The sequence below is a fragment of the Balaenoptera physalus genome, assembly GCF_965194825.1.
Source record: "Balaenoptera physalus genome assembly, chromosome: 2".
In the NCBI taxonomy this organism is placed as follows: Eukaryota; Metazoa; Chordata; class Mammalia; order Artiodactyla; family Balaenopteridae; genus Balaenoptera; species Balaenoptera physalus.
In genome coordinates this window covers 22,894,249-22,911,305 of record NC_138883.1, presented here as the reverse complement: position 1 = coordinate 22,911,305, position 17,057 = coordinate 22,894,249, and the positions used below count along the sequence as shown (strand labels likewise).

Genomic DNA, 17,057 nt, shown 5'->3' with positions numbered 1-17,057 from the left:
TTAATACAAAGCTCTAGCAATCTGTACATTCCAGTAACTAGCTGCTAAAATAGAAGGTTTATAGAATTCATCATAATCAATATCTCTCCTTATTCGATACACTGTTTGTCTATTTCTACCCAACAATACCATCACTTGAATGTCTCAAAATAAACTAAAACAACAAACCAAACCACAAGCTCATTAATAAAACTCAGGTCTCTCTGCACAATGCTTTCCAAAGCAGAGTACCATTTCCAAAGTATAGTTAAGACCAGCTAAGGACTGCCCATGACTCAGCTAGTACACTTGATGTATATTCTTTCCTGTCCCACAATAAATACTACTGTGTATCTGCTATATACCAGTCACTATGAAAGGCATTAGAGACACAGTAGTGGTCAAAACAGGTAGTCAGTGTCTTCACAGTGGCCTATGTGCAGTGAGGAAGACAGATATCAATCAAACAATCACTCAAACATATACAACTATTAACCATGACAAGTGCAATGAAGGAGAAGTATCACCACACTTTGTACGCAGCTACTTTCCCTATGAACTGTGGACAGACAGAGCGAGGCAGAGCTAGGCATACTCTGTATTCCATGTGAAGCCTGCAATACTATGAGTTTTCTCCCATGAAAAGAAAACACTGAATATTACATTCAGAGAACCAAACCATCCGCCAAAAATAATCATCTTAATAAAACATGGGCCCAAAGCGAAGGAGGGGATAGGTGCTGAAAAGTGGTAAAGAGAAGCAAAGTGGCAAATAGGACATGGAGAGAGTTAAATAAATAGAAAACTCAGGACAAAATGCTGACATCCAGTCCCCCCAGCCCCCCACCCCACCCCCAGGATTCAAGAATAAGGGAGTGAAGACATATGCCCAGCACTGTGAGTGTGGCAGTGGTGAACGGCATGTGGTCAGGCATGAGATTTTGTGGAGTTGAAAGGATCTTACCCGAGATAAAAGCCTACCTTTGTTTGAAGCGCTGTCTTTTTAAACTGGAACATCCCTGTTCAGCATGCTCCTTGCTCTGTGCAGTTGTGAGCACTTGAGGCTGCTGCCAAACGACGTAGCTGGTCACCAAAGAAGCTGCCGAATGCTGCTGAAGACAGGGAAGAAAATCCATTGAACTCGTCCTGAACATCGCAACAGCGGCTGCCTCTCTCAATTACTTTGTCAAGTCCCATTACAATTGTAGCTTTGATCACATGCAAGGCTTTCCCACGGGTGGGGATAGAGTCAGGATCCTCAAAGTGCCGGCATGTCCCCCCAGGCCACTGTGGACAGGTCTGCAGCCACTGTGTCACTTGCCCTTGGTGGAATTTAACAAGATAAACTGCTTCCTTGGCATTTATATTACACTTAGCATGGGTTGTATTTACACCTCTTGCCTCTTGGTGATGACCAACTTGGATGACCTACTTTGAGATCTCCCAAACAACCTAGGCATAACTGATTTGAAAATACCTTTAAAACAATAACTCCATCACTGTATGAAAACATAAACTTCTGTTTTCCAAGATAAGTATTCAGGGATATAGGATAGATGGGGGCTGGGTTAAGGAGCAAACAATACCAGTGGGGCAAGGAACTCCATCATGGAACAGAAATAAGCTTGTAGCCCAGCACAGAATTCTACTATGACCCTTGATTCATCCTTGTCTGAGTTTGCATAATTCCAAAGTGTGGTTGTGATAGGTGAAGATGTCAAACCATCCTTAGGTAACTAGTTGCATCACTACGATGCCCAGGTGAATAATGTGAAAGGAAAACTATTTTGAATGTTATTATGTTAGATGGTAAGGCTTAAGTGTGTTTGGCATATTCAGCATCAGATTTGAAAATGGTGTCAAAAGAGAAAAAAGAGAAGAGAAATATACTGCCTGTGAACAACAAAAAAACGGAATGTTCTGGGAATGGGAATTGATGGCTGGTTAGAGCAATGGTTCTCAAAATGTGGTCCTGGGACCACCAGCAACAGCAACACCTGGGAACTATTTGGAAACACAAATTAGCAGGCCCCTCCCTAGACCTACTGAGTCAGAAACTGTGTGTGTGTGTGTGTGTGTGCGTGTGTGCGTGTGTGCGTGTGTGCGTGTGTGTGTGTGTTTGAGGCAGGCAGGGGAGGAGGGGATGCCAGCCAACAACCCACAGTCTAATAACCCAGTGATTCTGATGCATACTCACCTTTGAGAACCACTGAGTTAGAGCATGAAGACCAAAGCACATTTAAGAGAAAAACAAAACAGAGCAAACCATTTTCCCCTAAGCCCATTATCAGGGCAGAACTTTAATGTCTCTAGGAAAAGAACTCTAATCCTGGAGCCTGTAAATTATTAGGGGGCCTAACAATGTAAACAGTCATGATAAAGAGATGAAAAAGTCATTAAAGTAGACAGGTAGTTAAATGGCTCTTCAGCTGAATGGGTGACAGACCTGATCCCTGTCCTTGTGACATTTGCAGAATTTCTGCAAGATCACTACAAACAGTGTTTTCATCCCCAGATTCCTTAGTGACTGAAATCAGCCTTAAGCCCAGGCAGCTGAAGTTTTTGTGGTCTGGCAAGTATTTGGTATGACTCCCTTCACCTGAATCTGAGCATTTTCCTTCTGAAACGTTCAGTGAGTGAGAAGAATTTGAAAAGGAATTAATAAAACACATGCTTTGAGGTTGGAAAAATACAATCTCCTCTGATCATAACATGGGTAGGCCAGTACAAGCAAATGACATACAGATAAGAAACACAGAAGACTTCTTAACTGTGTAGTCTTCCAAATTATTATACACACCTGGGGAATTCCCTAGCGGAGGTCACTGGTCAAAGCAAATGTTGAAGGGATTGTAAATCCAGGAAAGAAAAAATATGTTATAATAAAATTGTAGAGTTAATGTGGCTTGTCCAACCTAAAGCTGAATGCCAGAGATATTTCTCCACCCTCCTCACCTCCCCCAAACTTACAAGCAACTCTTAGCTCTGGGATATTAGCAAGAAAGAGTTTTATGTGAATGGAAGTTTCTTTTTCTTTTAAACTCCTTCATTTAGCATACACCAAAAAAGACACTTGTGTGCTTAAAAGTGACATCCATTTGCTAGTTTAGTTCCCCCAGGCTAGGAAAATAGATGGATGTTTTGGCAAAAGTCTTAACTAGCACTTAAAGTTGGATGCTTGAGAAACACTTTATTCAGTGTTCCCCTATAATGGAAGGTGAGGCAAGATTAATTTTAAAAAGGCTGGAAATAATCTAATGAAATTTCTTTTTTGATATGCCTAAATTTTTTTTCAAACACTATTGTGAACCTCATATCTCTACCACAAATACACATTTCAAAAGATCCTTTAAAATGATCACCCAAAGGTGTTAGCTTCAGAGCCATCAAATCAATTTAATTCCAGCTTGTAGAAGTTGTTTCACTGAAAAACTAACATTTGCTTAGCCAGTCCCAGCTCTTTGAGTCCAGGTCCTGATTTTTCTCCTAAATTCATCTCTCTCTCTCTCTCTCTTTTTTTGTACAGCAAGGGCAGCAGCCTATAGTCATATCTCTGCCAAAACTTTTGAGGGCACAAGAAAGAAAAGTACAAGAATGGTAATTTAATATTTTCCACCTGTAGATATAAGGCTTCTTTAGTACTTACTGGTCTCATGCTGGCAAGGCTCGTATGATGTTTTTGATGTACCTGAATTTTTAACTTGCCCTACGGTCTTTTACTCAGCGCCAAGAAGATGCTAATTGTTCATCTCTTGTTTTAAGACAATGCAACTGTAGTCTGGGGTGCCGTACCGACTCTGTGGATCGTCAGCCAAAGCTCTAGTTTAGCTTGTTCACTAGTGGTCTTCAAAGCTAAGATGGAAAGGAAATTACAGTTTGGATACTACAGATCTCATGACAGCTACTGATGGGATCAGTCCAGAGAGTTGCTCAAAGGAATTCATAAGTTTGACCTGGCTAAATATCCTTTGGGACTTAAAAAGCTGACCAGTTATTTGAACTGATTCATAGCCAGCTTTACTATGAGATTTTTCTTAGACTCCCCTAGGCAAGTAGCTTTCATGTGATTGAGAAAGCCAAAAACCTCAAAGAAAGGAGGATTCAGGTATCTAATGAATCAAGACTCTCTCTCTCGCTCCCTCTCTCTCTCTCTCTCTCTCTCTCTCACACACACACACACACAGCGTCTAGGAACTCAAATTCCAGTGGTGGGGTATTTCTCAACCTCAGAGGCACGGTCCTCTTTTGTTTTGTTCCCTCTTCTTTCCATAATCAACTAAATGGGGTTTGAAAGTAATTGGAGCCACATGGATTGTTGTGCTTCAGATTTTGTCAATTATATAAAACTTACTTTCCTTCACTTTCCTCTAAATTTGCACTTTTACCATATACATGGTATATGTTGAATCTCATTACAATAGAAACCTTTGAAAGACAGACATCCCAAACTCCTCAATCATGAGTATTATTTATTTTTTCAGATAATACACAATACAATAAGTTTCCCTATAACAAAATTATCTGGACAGTCCTTGGGAATTAGTCTGAAAGAAATTAATAACCAGAAGTAAACAAATAATCTGAGAAGAAACCAAGTCTTGCATTGACATAGCACTCATTTTCTTTTTTTTTTAATTGGGGTACAGTTGTTTTACAATGTTGTGTTAGTTTCTACTGTGCAGCAAAGTGGAGTTCCCTGTGCTATACAGCAGGTTCTCATTAGTTATCTATTTTATACCTATTATTTAGTGTATATATGTCAATCCCAGTCTCCCAGTTCCTCCCACCCCACCCCTTTCCCCCTTGGTATCCATACATTTGTTCTCTACATCTGTGTCTCTATTTCTGCTTTGCAAATAAGATCATCTATACCATTTTTCCATTGTATATACGTACCACATCTTCTTTATCCATTTGTCTGTCGATGGGCATTTAGGTTGCTTCCGTGACCTGGAGCACTCATTTTCTTAATATTGATACCATTCCGTAAGTTCTGAGTATTATTTACTGATTTACTTGGAGATACAATATACAGGAATGTTTTCATGTACACCTCACTTTGCCCTCCATACCGTCTCCTGGTTCCATTACTAGTTTATATAAATGATTCTATCTCCCTTGTATAAAATGAGGCTGTTGGCCTATGTTGTCACTAAATTCCTTTCTGAGCCCCCAAATCTCTGATTCTCCTCTAAGAAGCTCAAAGATTCGCATTCTTCAGGATATTTCATGAACCTTCCCTACCAAGTTCAAACTACTCCATTTAATTCAGGTAAATTCATTCATTTAGTCATTTAACAAATAAATATTGCACATCTACTTATGTTGTAGGCATTCTGCTAGACACTGCCTTTAAGAAGTTCATAGTCTAGAATCTTATATGTTTTATATTTGATACATATTTATTTTTAAAGAGGATGTATACACTCTTATGTAGCACATCATCCATTTTGTTTATGTGTATCAGTGCAAATATGCCCAACTTGGTCTAGCACACTTAAAACTAAAGACATCAGACTTCCCTGGTGGCCAGTGGTTAAGAATCCACCTGCCAATGCAACGGACATGGGTTTGAGCTCTGGTCTGGTAAGATCTCACATGCCACGGAGCAACTAAGCCCGTGCACCACAACTACTGAGCCCGCATGCCACAACTACTGAAGCCCATGCGATTAGAGCCTTTGCTCCGCAACAAGAGAAGCCAACGCAATGAGAAGTCTGCACACTGCAAGAAAGGGTAGCCCCTGCCTGCCGCAACTAGAGAAAGCCCGCGCGCAACAACGAAGACCCAACACAGCCAAAAATAAATAAATAAATTTATTTTTAAAAAAACTAAAGACATCTTCAAGTGCAGAAGAATATTTTATGAATTTTGGCCCCATTAAACAAAGAGGTTGAGACAATCTATATATTTAGCATAAAAACAAAACATTAACAAATAGCTTATTCAAGCAAATTAAGGAAATACTATAGATATTTTTCTTAAAATTTCCAGGTAAGATAGAAATCAATAATTCAAATTCAAATCCCTGATTGTGAATACAATTGGAATGAAGTTCAAATGAGATTTGAGAAATATATTTGCCAACAGGTTATTTCTCACTAATCCTTAACAATTACCAATTATTACTTATATTTGTGCAAAAGTCCAGTATAAGGTTAGATCAATTAGGCAAATAAATTCAGATTTCATTCTGATAACTTTTTTAATGAAATTCTAGTAGGTCTTAAAGTCCATTAGTTAGATTTAGAATTCTAATCTAAGTGCTATGAAACCCTATAAAGTGAGCTTATGAGTTAGCTTATCAGCATTCCTAAGTATGTCAGAATATTATCTTCTTATTTTTCTCCATGCTATATCTTAGGAAACATAGAGCTGTTCATAGGTATAGAAATTTTAACTACATCAGATTTAAGAAACACTAGACAAACCAACATGCCTCTGAATATTTCTCCAACCTACAGAAAATCATCTAATTTCTCCATTAAAGGTGCCTTCTTTTGGGTTCAGACACTGAGTCATCAAGGGTGGCCTGATTACAATAATGATGCCCATTCATTGAGTGCCTAGTCCATTCTAGACACTGTGGCAAGTGTTTTACATACTTATTCCCCAAAACATCCCTGTAAAATGAAATCTTTTCCCAGATGAAGGAAGTGAAGGTAGAGTGGTCACCTAGCTAGTAAGTACTGAAGCCAATATTTAGCCCCTATGTTCTTCCACTATGCCACCTTGAGTCACTGTATGAAGCCATTATCACTTTTGGTGGTCTATCATACAGAATTTTACTATATTACACTTCAAGATAGCTGAAAATTATGAGAGAAATATTTTTTATTGAAGTACAGTTGATTTACAATGTTGTTTTAGTTTCTGGTGTACAGCAAAGTGCTTCAGTTTTATATATATATATTTATACTCTTTTTAGTATATATATATATACATATACATACTTTTTCAGATTCTTTTCCATTATAGGTTATTAAAAGATACTGAATATAGTTCCCTGGTCCATACAGTAGGACCTTGTTGTTTATCTATGAGAGAAACATTTTTAATAGCAGAGAAAAAATCAAGTGATATATCTGGGGAATGGGGCATTTATCATGGTGATAGTAATAGAATTGGTCTCTTCAGAGAAGAGTGGTAGAAAAAAGGTATACACAAGGCTGCACAATTTTGAGGACATTAATATAACAATAATTATTATAGCTAGCCTTCACTGAGGACTTAACGGTGCCCATTCACTGTCCTAAGTATCACACATATCTTATCTGATTTAAACTCCCTAGATCAGAGAAGTGTCTCAAATTTGGAGAAATCTCAGGGAATCATGGTGACAGGGAAACTAAGACTTGCCAAACAAACTTTGTCTACTTCAAGGACATTCCTTTTAGAGAGCTACCTTGAAAAGCCACCTTGTGATTATCTGGACACATCACAGGCTTCTAATCTAGGACATACAACCTTAAAAAAAAGTGCTTATAATAGCCATTCTAACGGATATGAGGGGATATCTCATTGTGGTTTTGATCTGTGTTTCCCTAATAATTAGTGCTGTTAAACATCTTTCCATGTGTCTGTTGGCCATCTGTAGGTCTTCTTTGGAAAAAATGTCTATTCAGCTCCTCTGCCCATTTGTTAATTGGGTTGTTTTGTTGTTTTCATTGTTGTTGAGTTGTGTGAGTTCTTTATATACTATTTTGAAGGGTATTATGCTAAGTGAAATAAGTCAAATAGAGTAACACAAAAACTATATGAGTTTATATATATTTTTAATATGTGAAATATTAAATAAATTAAAAAGCAAACAAACAAAACAAACAAGAACCAAAACAAATGCATAGATACAGAGAACAGAGTAGTGGCTACCAGAGGGGAAAGGAGTGGGGAGAAGGCAAAATGGGTAAAGGGGGTCAACAGTATGATGATGGGTGGAAACTAAACTTTTGGTGGTGGTGAGCATACTGAGGTGCATATAGAAGTAAAAATAAAGTATTGTACACATGAAACTTACATAATGTTATAAACCAATTTAAAAAGTACTTATATAATGAGCAGGGACAGATCCAGGTTTGTTAGGCCTAAAGTTTATGTAATTCGGGGGTCCTTATTTTTAAAAAAAACACAAAATTGTGAATACAAAATTGTTTGTGAAAGCACACAGTGGTTATAACTAGTTGTTGTTAGATTATCTTATATTTTCAAAGTTTACAAGCACATGTGATCATGTGAACACACTGTAAGAGCTCTTGCCAGAGACTTGGAAGGGGTTTGTGTGAGGGGTCCTAAAGATTGAGTTTCATTGGACTCACTGCCTCTCACGATGAACAAGAGTGAAGTGAGTACATTCAGCAGAATGTTGAAAAAGTAGTCATCAATGAAGTTGTAAGTGGAGGGAGGATATCCTTCAAATTAACTGCTTGCAGCCCATCAATTTAACAAAATGAACTTTATAACCGGTAGATCTTGGGAAGGAGATAAATGTTGCAACTGATCATCCAGCTGGAGACTGAGGCACATGTAATCAGGTTCAAAAGTGAGGGTAAAGGTACTTGACTGGCAGAATGACAGAGTGGCTTATTGCTACACTCCTTAAACCCCTTCTGGGAAGCAGCAACCACGTCTCCCGCCTGAATGTGTCAAAACACATCAGAGCGTTACACAAACAACTCAGACGTTTACCACATTCCCATTCTTGTGTATTGACCCAAGGGATAGGGAGGAGCAAGGCTTGGTGAGGCAGTGAGCATCCTGTTACACATAATCCTCCCAACGGTGCAGAATTCATTTCTTGAATTGCTATCACACCCTGGGCCCCTTTGTTTCTCAATAACAGACTCATTTTTCCCTCCACCTTGTAAAATCCACTTAGAAGAAATTTAATGCAGTCAGAGAGCATTAAAAAAAAATCCTTAGTGGGACCACCCATTAATAATGTTACCCTAGAAGAGATAAAGAAAAATGGAGTATAGGTACAAGGATCAAAGAGATCAGGTGAACCAGATTCTAATGGCTTTCATAGAGAATGACCTAATGAAATGCACTGGCATGGTTTTCCTTTCAAAAGCAATCTTGAAATGAAAGAAAAATATCTTAGGCAGGCTGAAACATACATTTTTAGATGATGGACACAGACTGACTTCCTTATTTGCACCCTTAGAGTTTTCGGAAGGCCAAAGAGATTGAACCCTTCCCTGCTGTTTATTTGATTTGGTCTGAGTTGAAGCCAAGAGATGTGGTGATGGAAGTTTTGGAAAAACAATTAAAAAGAAATGTATGCAGTGGTTTTTCTGGGATCCTAATTAACTGGCCCATTTCTAGGTAACATTAGGGAAGTTGTGGGCAGTGATTATTATCTCTTTAAAGTCCTAATTAAAATGTCCAACTGTAAGATAGAATGTCTTCAAAGCTGCATGTAATTTGATTGTGTTGGCTTACTGGGAAAATGGCCTTGGAAATACAAATAAACCAGCCACTAAAAAGATCCCAGAAGTCCAGGCTTTATTCCAGAAGTATAATCTGTTGAACCAATAGCATTTCATAACTAACCACTCACCAAGTGGTAGACATCCAAATGTCAAAGCCAGTTTCATAACACGGTAACACATAACATGCTGCACAAGAATGCCTCGCCATAGCACACTTGTGTTTCAAAAGGGTGTTTGGGGTTAGTTCACCTACAAATTCTTATCAGCCGCTTTAAATGTTCTCATTTGATGAGTTTCAGAAATGGCTGGCACCCTATCCACTTTTTAATTAGCTCTAAAAGAATTCCTGCATACAATGGCAGATTTCTGTTACTCTCAAGCATTAAGATCTCAAGCAGACTGGAATCCCTATCACATCTGTGTATGACCATTAGTAAAGCTGTCCTTCACTTAAGAAGGTTATGACACTTTGGAATGCAAATAACAAAAAAGCCAATCAAAAAATGGCTTAATTAAACAATAAACACTCCTGTTGTATATCAAGTACAGCAGTTGATTCATACAGCATCTCAACATCAACAGTGATCCACTTTCCATTTTTCCACACTGCCACGCTCAGTATGCCAGCTGCTCCCCTCACTGTCACACTTTGTTTGCATGAGCTCCAGCATCACCCCCTCACATAACCACATCCAAAGGGAGAGAAACAGGAATGTTGCCTTTCATGCATATCCTTTTATCCTTTTCTGGACACCCCGCAGCAGGCTTGCCATAACATTTCCTTGCCCATAATTGCATCACATGCCCACGCCTAAACCAAACAGTGTCAAAGGGAACTACTAAGACTGGATTTGCTTAATCAAGGCTCATCTGCTACCCCCACAGCTAAGGGGAAATCCAGTCTCCCCTGATGCACATGTCATACTGGTGCTGCAAAACAAATCATAATTCTCTTTGCAATGGAAAAAAAGGGAACAGTGTCCACCCCAGAGGTGGCATGTCTATAGCATCACTGGCAGTAGGGTTGAACACTGAGTTGCATTTCCAGTGGTGGGCAGATTTACCAACACGTTCACTCATGTTCTCTCTTCTGTCCGCACTCATGGCAACACTTATACAAAATACCTAGTCGAGAGCTTTGGCCATGAATACGAGAAGAAAACTATTCACACCTTGGAACTCATCCATTCATTCACTCGTTTATTCACAAATGTAGTTTGAGCATCTACTAGGTGATGGGCCCTGTATTAGAGATATACCAAGAACAAGTCAGACATGGTCTCTAATATCAGAAAGCTTATAGTTGAGTGGGGAGAATACATAAAGGCAAACAGGCAGAATAGTATCATAATCCCTGATGGGGAAAACACAGTACAGCAAAGTACCTGAATACTATAGTATTGTAAGTGCTTTGATAGCATAAGTCCTGGGCACTATATAGATGCACAGAGAAGATGTACCTCACCCAGTCTCCTAGAGGAAGAGATTCCTGAGGTAAGAAATGAAGAATGATATGAGGATGGGTTGTAAGTAGAAAGAGTTAAAAGGAGACTAAATGAACCCCACAGCCTTGGCCCTCATCTAATTAATACTGAATAATTATTTCAAAACTTCTCATATATATACACCACTAATTTCTCAAGGGTACCTATACCACTAAAACAGGGATTCTTAATTTGAGGTACGTAGATGTAATCCAGAAGATTAATGAATTTGGAGAAGAAAAAAATACATCTTTATTTTCATCAGCCTCTAACTGAAATTTAGCATTTTCTTCAATAATAAATATGAGCAAAAAAAACCCCCACAGTAGTGTTACCATCACCCATGACTTTGGTAACAATAGAAATCATAGGTATTTCATATTACTTTACAAGATGATGCAGATGTATCAAAAAAGTGTTCAAAATTGTGGCACTTAATGACTACTGCTAGATATTGTTTTTAAAGCATTTATTTTAAAGAACATGGGTTTTTTTTTTAAACATTTTGACTGCTGTATTTCAATATAATTGGCTTCCTTTTTGATTCTCTATATTTTATTTTATGCATCTAAAAGCAATAGTCTGAGAAAGGGTTCATAGATTTCACCAGACTAATAGGGGTGCATTTCTTCCCAGGTCAGACTCAGTACTTGTACATGAGAGACTGGTGAAAGCTATGAATTTAACTTTTGTTGTAATTGTGCCTTATGCCCAATTAAATTTTGTATTTGATTCTCAGCAATGATAGCCCAGTGGCTATAAACAATATTATTTTAGGGCTACAATAAAGCTCCCTGAGTCTCTGGGTTTGTTGTTTTCTTTCTGTAAGAACTTCAGAACAGTCAGGAAATCTACCCTGCACAAGTCCTCGTAGTCGTCATTACCATCATAATGGTCAGCTTCTTAGGCACATGCTGTAGTAGGTATTTCACCACAATCAACACTGGTGACAATTTGATTAAATGAGATGTGACTGCACACCACGGATTACTAGTACCTAATGTCAGCACTGTATTCCAGTACAAAACCATGACCAAAGCAATCCTCAAACCCCCACTGGGAGTGTCCATTTCCCGGGACCACGTGTGGAACCAGTATTTGTATCAGTCAGTGTCCAAGCAGGATACAGAAACCACATCAGTTATATGAACAGAGAGAATTTAATATAAAAAATTTTAAAATTTTATTGTAAACTTAACTAAAAAGGCAAGACTAGAACACTGTGGCAGGGTTCAGTAAACTTGTTGTACAAAGAGCCAGACAGTAAACATTTTCAGTCATATGGTCTCCATTGCAAGTACTTGACTCTTATAAAGCAGCCATAGATAACACAAACACACGTTTGCCTGCCACTGCATTAAGGGATCATGGAAGTATCAGTAGCAGGAGGCAGCCACACACCTTCGCCTAGCAGAACAAATGGGAGAGGCTGGAATTTTTTAAATCCTGGATCTAGAGGAAAGACCCAGTGGAGATGAAATTCAGACTTCTGAGAAGGTGCTAGCTGGTGCTGCTATCTCTGAGGTGGTGCCATAACCCAACTCTGCCAGCACTGGAAAATCTGCAAAATGAATTCAGCTGTTGTTATGGGAAGATAATGCTGATGCAAAGGTGAAGAAGTATGGCACAGTCATAGGAAATAAACAGGAAGCCCACATACAACAGGAAGGAAAAAAATCCTTCTCCCTGCCCCCGCCTTGCCATATCCCTCTAGTGGCCTCCTTTGGTATAGCCTAGCAGGGAGCCAAGTGCCATGCTGAAATGTGGTTTGGAAAGTCTTAGCTTCACCATCACAAAGTAGAGTTTAGAAGAATGGGCTTGGAGCTAAGAAACAATAGTTTTATACCTGGCACAGAAGTTGGTTTATAAGCTTCACAGACTGCTAAAGGATATTCAGTATATAAAAACCAGTTAAGAATGAACTGGCTCAACTTTTACGTGAACTCTGATTACTGAATAAGCCCATTAAGTAGTCTACCTGAACTCTTTACCTCAGTAAACATTCATTTTTACCAAAAGAGTATTGAGAAGTATTGTCTCCCTTGTTACCAATGTGAAAGAAGAGAAAGAACTATAATCAGTAAAGGCAATGACTCTATTCAGGTCACTTTTAAAAAAGAAGAAGGCACCAAAGCTGAGGCTGGCTCTCCTGCTATTTTAATTACCACTTCTGGGCATACACAGATGGTACCATAATCTCTTCAAAATCTACTGGGAAATTAAAAAGAATACTAAATTAATTGAGCATTTCTAATAAAATAGTAATGTTTTTTAATGGAGTCCTTACATTGCTATGGGTGGCAGAAATGGACTGGAGACAGAGAGATGATAATTAGTTAGCTAATTTCTTTATGGAAACTAGTCTCTGGTCAAAAGGACCACACATCTTTGGCCCTAGGATAATCTCCACTATTAATAATCATAGGGATTCTGAGGAATAAAAGAAAATAAAGCACACTCCGGGTTGACATGCCATGGCTGGAGGATCCAGCAAATATTCCAGATTCCAATTTTCCCAAGGATGTTTGCACCAAACAACACAGCAGACCGTGTGAAATTTGGAATTTATTTTTCTATCTCTCATGCTGTGTCTTTGAAGAAAGAAAAAATAAAACCTTTGCAAAATCATATTACCTTCTTGAAACTATCTCTGATTAGTATCATTCAAGGCTTGATCACTTCCCTATACCTTGCATCACTGTGACATTTTTCTTTTTTAATATGGTTTCTTCCTCAGTCACAGTCAGAGGCTGTGCTAACTGCTCGGTGCCCAGCATTGCCTGAGGTACTATAGGATTCTCAGAATGGCTCCCATTGTCAAAATGTTTACTATATGGTTTGGAAAGCAGAATGGAAATATATGAAACTACTGGATTCAACAGAATGTTAAATGAGGTCATTTCTTTCCCAGCATCCTAGTTAATAGGCTTATATCTTGGCAAAGAGAAAATGAAGAAACAGTCATAAGCTGAAGTATGTCGCCTAAGGTTTTAAATTAAAAATATGATTTAGACCAGGCCTTGAAGGATAAGTAGAACTAAACCAAGGAAAGTGGAGCTGAGGAAACAGCTGAGCAAAAGCACAGAAGCAAAAATAAAAATTCTGACTTAAGTGAGACAAAGGCTTATGATTTGCGAAAAGAACTGTGTGAAATAAGGTTCATAACAGTTAATGGAAGCACTCGAAAATGGTTAAGTATGAACCTGAAGCAGGAACTTCAAGTAGGCAGGATCACACACGCAGGAAGTGGGGTTTTGAAAAGATTGATCATCAGTATAAAGAATAGTTAAGCAAAAAGAGGGCAGGCCTTGTAAGGGATGTCAAACAGGGGTCTACTCTAGTGGCCCAGGTATTCGTAGGTAATAATCCTACTAGAGTAGTAGCCATGGGAATAAAGAGTAAGACTCTTGGAATCCAGAAATTGAGGTCACAGCGGAAGCTACACACCAGTAGTTGATTGCTTTGATAGCATGTTTCTCAGCACCCTGGATCCCCTTCTAGTTCATCAGCCTTACCATGTCCCTTCCCAGCCTCATATGTCGATTGCTCCAGGATCCAAAGGCAGCACCGTGCCCCTGGAGGATGCCGATGAACTCTTCTGAGGGTCATGCTGATCATGCTGAGGCACAGCTTTTAGTCTTGTTTTCAGTGTTCCCCCACACAGTGTTTATAGATCCTAATAACTCCTAGAAATCTTCCTTTCTTTCCCCTAAACCGAGGGAATGATTCTCCTTCCTGCTTTACGATTTGATGGGAGACACAGGAGAGCATAGCTGATCCCTTCATGCTTTCTTCTCAAACCCCCATCTCATCCAGAACATCTGGCTCTTTGCACAACAGGATACATTCTCGTCTTACCTGACTTTTCTAGTCACTACCCTCATAGTTCTTCTAAAGTATCTCCACATATTACATAGGTACTCAATGTTTTGGTTTGGTCTTGGTCTTAAGCAGTTTAGTTATATAAGGCTGCACAATACATTTTTATACTGTATCATTATAAGCTTGTTTTAGTCTTTTTTTTTTTTTAATTTATTTAATTTATTTTATTTTTGGCTGTGTTGGGTCTTCATTGTTCCACGCGGGCTTTCTTTGGTTGCGGCGAGCAGGGTCTACTCTTCCTTGCTGTGCGTGGGCTTTTCATTGTGGTGGCTTCTCTTGCTGCAGAGCACGGGCTCTAGGCGCTTGGGCTTCAGTAGTTGTGGCACGCAGTCTCAGTAGTTGTGGCTCGCGGGCTCTAGAGCGCAGGCTCAGTAGTTGTGGCACACGGGCTTAGTTGCTCCGCGGCACGTGGGATCTTTGCGGACCAGGGATCAAACCCGTGTCCCCTGCATTGGCAGGCGGATTCTTAACCACTGTGCCACCAGGGAAGCCCTATTCTATTTTTATTTCACTACTTGGAATCTAAAATCTCCAAGCACGGGGGGCCTTGTGCTGCCTAGGTCCGGGACAGTGTTGCCGTTTTGCATCTCAATAAGTGAAAGTAAACACGCTAATCTTTTGCATGTTTACATTTCTTTCTAAGGAGCTAGAGATGCAGAAGTAGATGTCTTGATAAGAAACTCTAGAATTTCTAAACTTTAAAAGGCATGGAATTTACTAACAGGTGAGTAAAATTTTATAAGAGCATCTTTCTCTTTAATATGTGCTAAGAGATAAATTGTATATAGGCACAAACCCTCAGGATTCGAAATGTCACATTTTGAAAAGGCTTCTACAGTATTCCTTGGAAAATAACTTTAAAGTAAAACAGAACCCAATCTGAAGATGCTTCTCTCTTTTTTTTAAACAAAATGTCATTTGTTCTTTAGCACAGCAATCCCAAAACAGTAATTTATAATATTGTACACTCTAATCTCAGGCTATTCACAGTTAATAACCATTATCTTTTCCTGTTTGATTCACCAGGCATAGATTTTCATGAATTTTCTCTCCTACTCTTTCAGATGGTTCCTCCCCTCCCATTCTTTAAATCAGCTTGTTCCTCATAGTATCCTACCTCTGAAAACTGTCTACTAAACACACCCAATCTCTCAATTTGTGTGTATCTAGTTGCAAGATTTTGTTACTACCTGTGATGATTGTTTAGACAAGCAAAAGATATTCATTCAATCCACCTATAAACTTACAAGAAACTAAACTTTCACCAACTACATTTGCTTACCAACCCTGCACTATTTAAACAATGTATTCTTAAGGGCCAAGTTCCTGATATGCCCTTCTCTGCCTGGACTAGAAAGGAAAAAAAAGATGGCTTGAAATATCTTTGATAATTAGAAGTAAATGTAAAATAGAGTTGGATAAAGAGAATATACAAAAAAATTTAATGTTATCAAAATGTGTGTGTATAGTAGTTTTATATACTAAAGGCATATAGAAGGAAAATAATCCAATCATCTTAGATATATCAGGGAAGTTTAAGAATGAATACTTCATTGCAAAGAGATATCCAGTCATTTAAATATTTTCCCTAATCACCTTCAGGTGAATGGTCCTGTTGTGAGTATCCTGGGTAGGCTATGGAGATACCCAATAGTAGGCTCTTCTCTAAAAGAATCTGACAATTCAGTTGGAGAGAAAAAACAAGTAGAATAAATATTAAATTAAATTAGAAAAATCTATCACAGGTGCATAACTTTTGACCCAGATATGTTATTTCTCAGATTTTGGCCCAAATAAACAATGATGTATGAAACCATATGGGTTTATAGAATAATTTTTGAATAACTAATCTTGGATAAATGACAAGATAATTTTAAAAGGTGGCCACATGCAATAAAATGGCATGTAACCACTACAGTGGTATACAAAAGACAATTTAATGACAGAGAACTGTTTGTGGTATGTTGGGTGGAAAATCAGGCTAAAAATTAGCAAACCTGATATGATCCCCTTGGTGTGAAAAATATACAAAAGGTCATCTACATAAAACCCACAACTAACATCATATTTAACAGTGTTAATGAAATTAGAAACTAGACGAGGGTGTCTGCACTTTCCACTTCTCTGTAGCATTGTAGTCGAGGTCCTAGCCAAGGCAATTAGATAAGAAAACTAAATAAAAGGATCCAGATGGGAAAGGAAGAAATAAAGCTATTTCTATTTGTCAATGACTTAATCTTGTAAATAGAAAATCCTCTAGGAATCCACTAAAAAACTATTA

The 17,057-nt window shown here is 38.5% G+C and overlaps 1 protein-coding gene and 1 long non-coding RNA gene across 4 annotated transcripts in view; one reads left to right on the top strand and one right to left on the bottom strand.

Annotated features, from left to right (window-relative positions):
• The window catches only part of LOC309655793, an 83,214-nt gene extending 71,745 nt beyond the window's left edge, over positions 1–11,469 (bottom strand). The window contains exon 1 of the long non-coding RNA XR_014260999.1: positions 961–11,469. This is a non-coding gene — a long non-coding RNA (uncharacterized lncRNA). The remainder of the gene's footprint in view (positions 1–960) is intronic.
• LOC309655771 (uncharacterized protein) overlaps positions 11,470–17,057 on the top strand; it is a 119,703-nt gene continuing 114,115 nt past the window's right edge. The window contains exon 1 of one of the 3 annotated variants that reach the window (XM_082451473.1): positions 11,470–17,057. This exon is cut by the window's right edge and continues 32,232 nt beyond it. The gene's annotated coding sequence lies outside the window, so the exon portion shown is untranslated. The other 2 variants (XM_082451472.1, XM_082451471.1) reach the window with 2 other exon arrangements.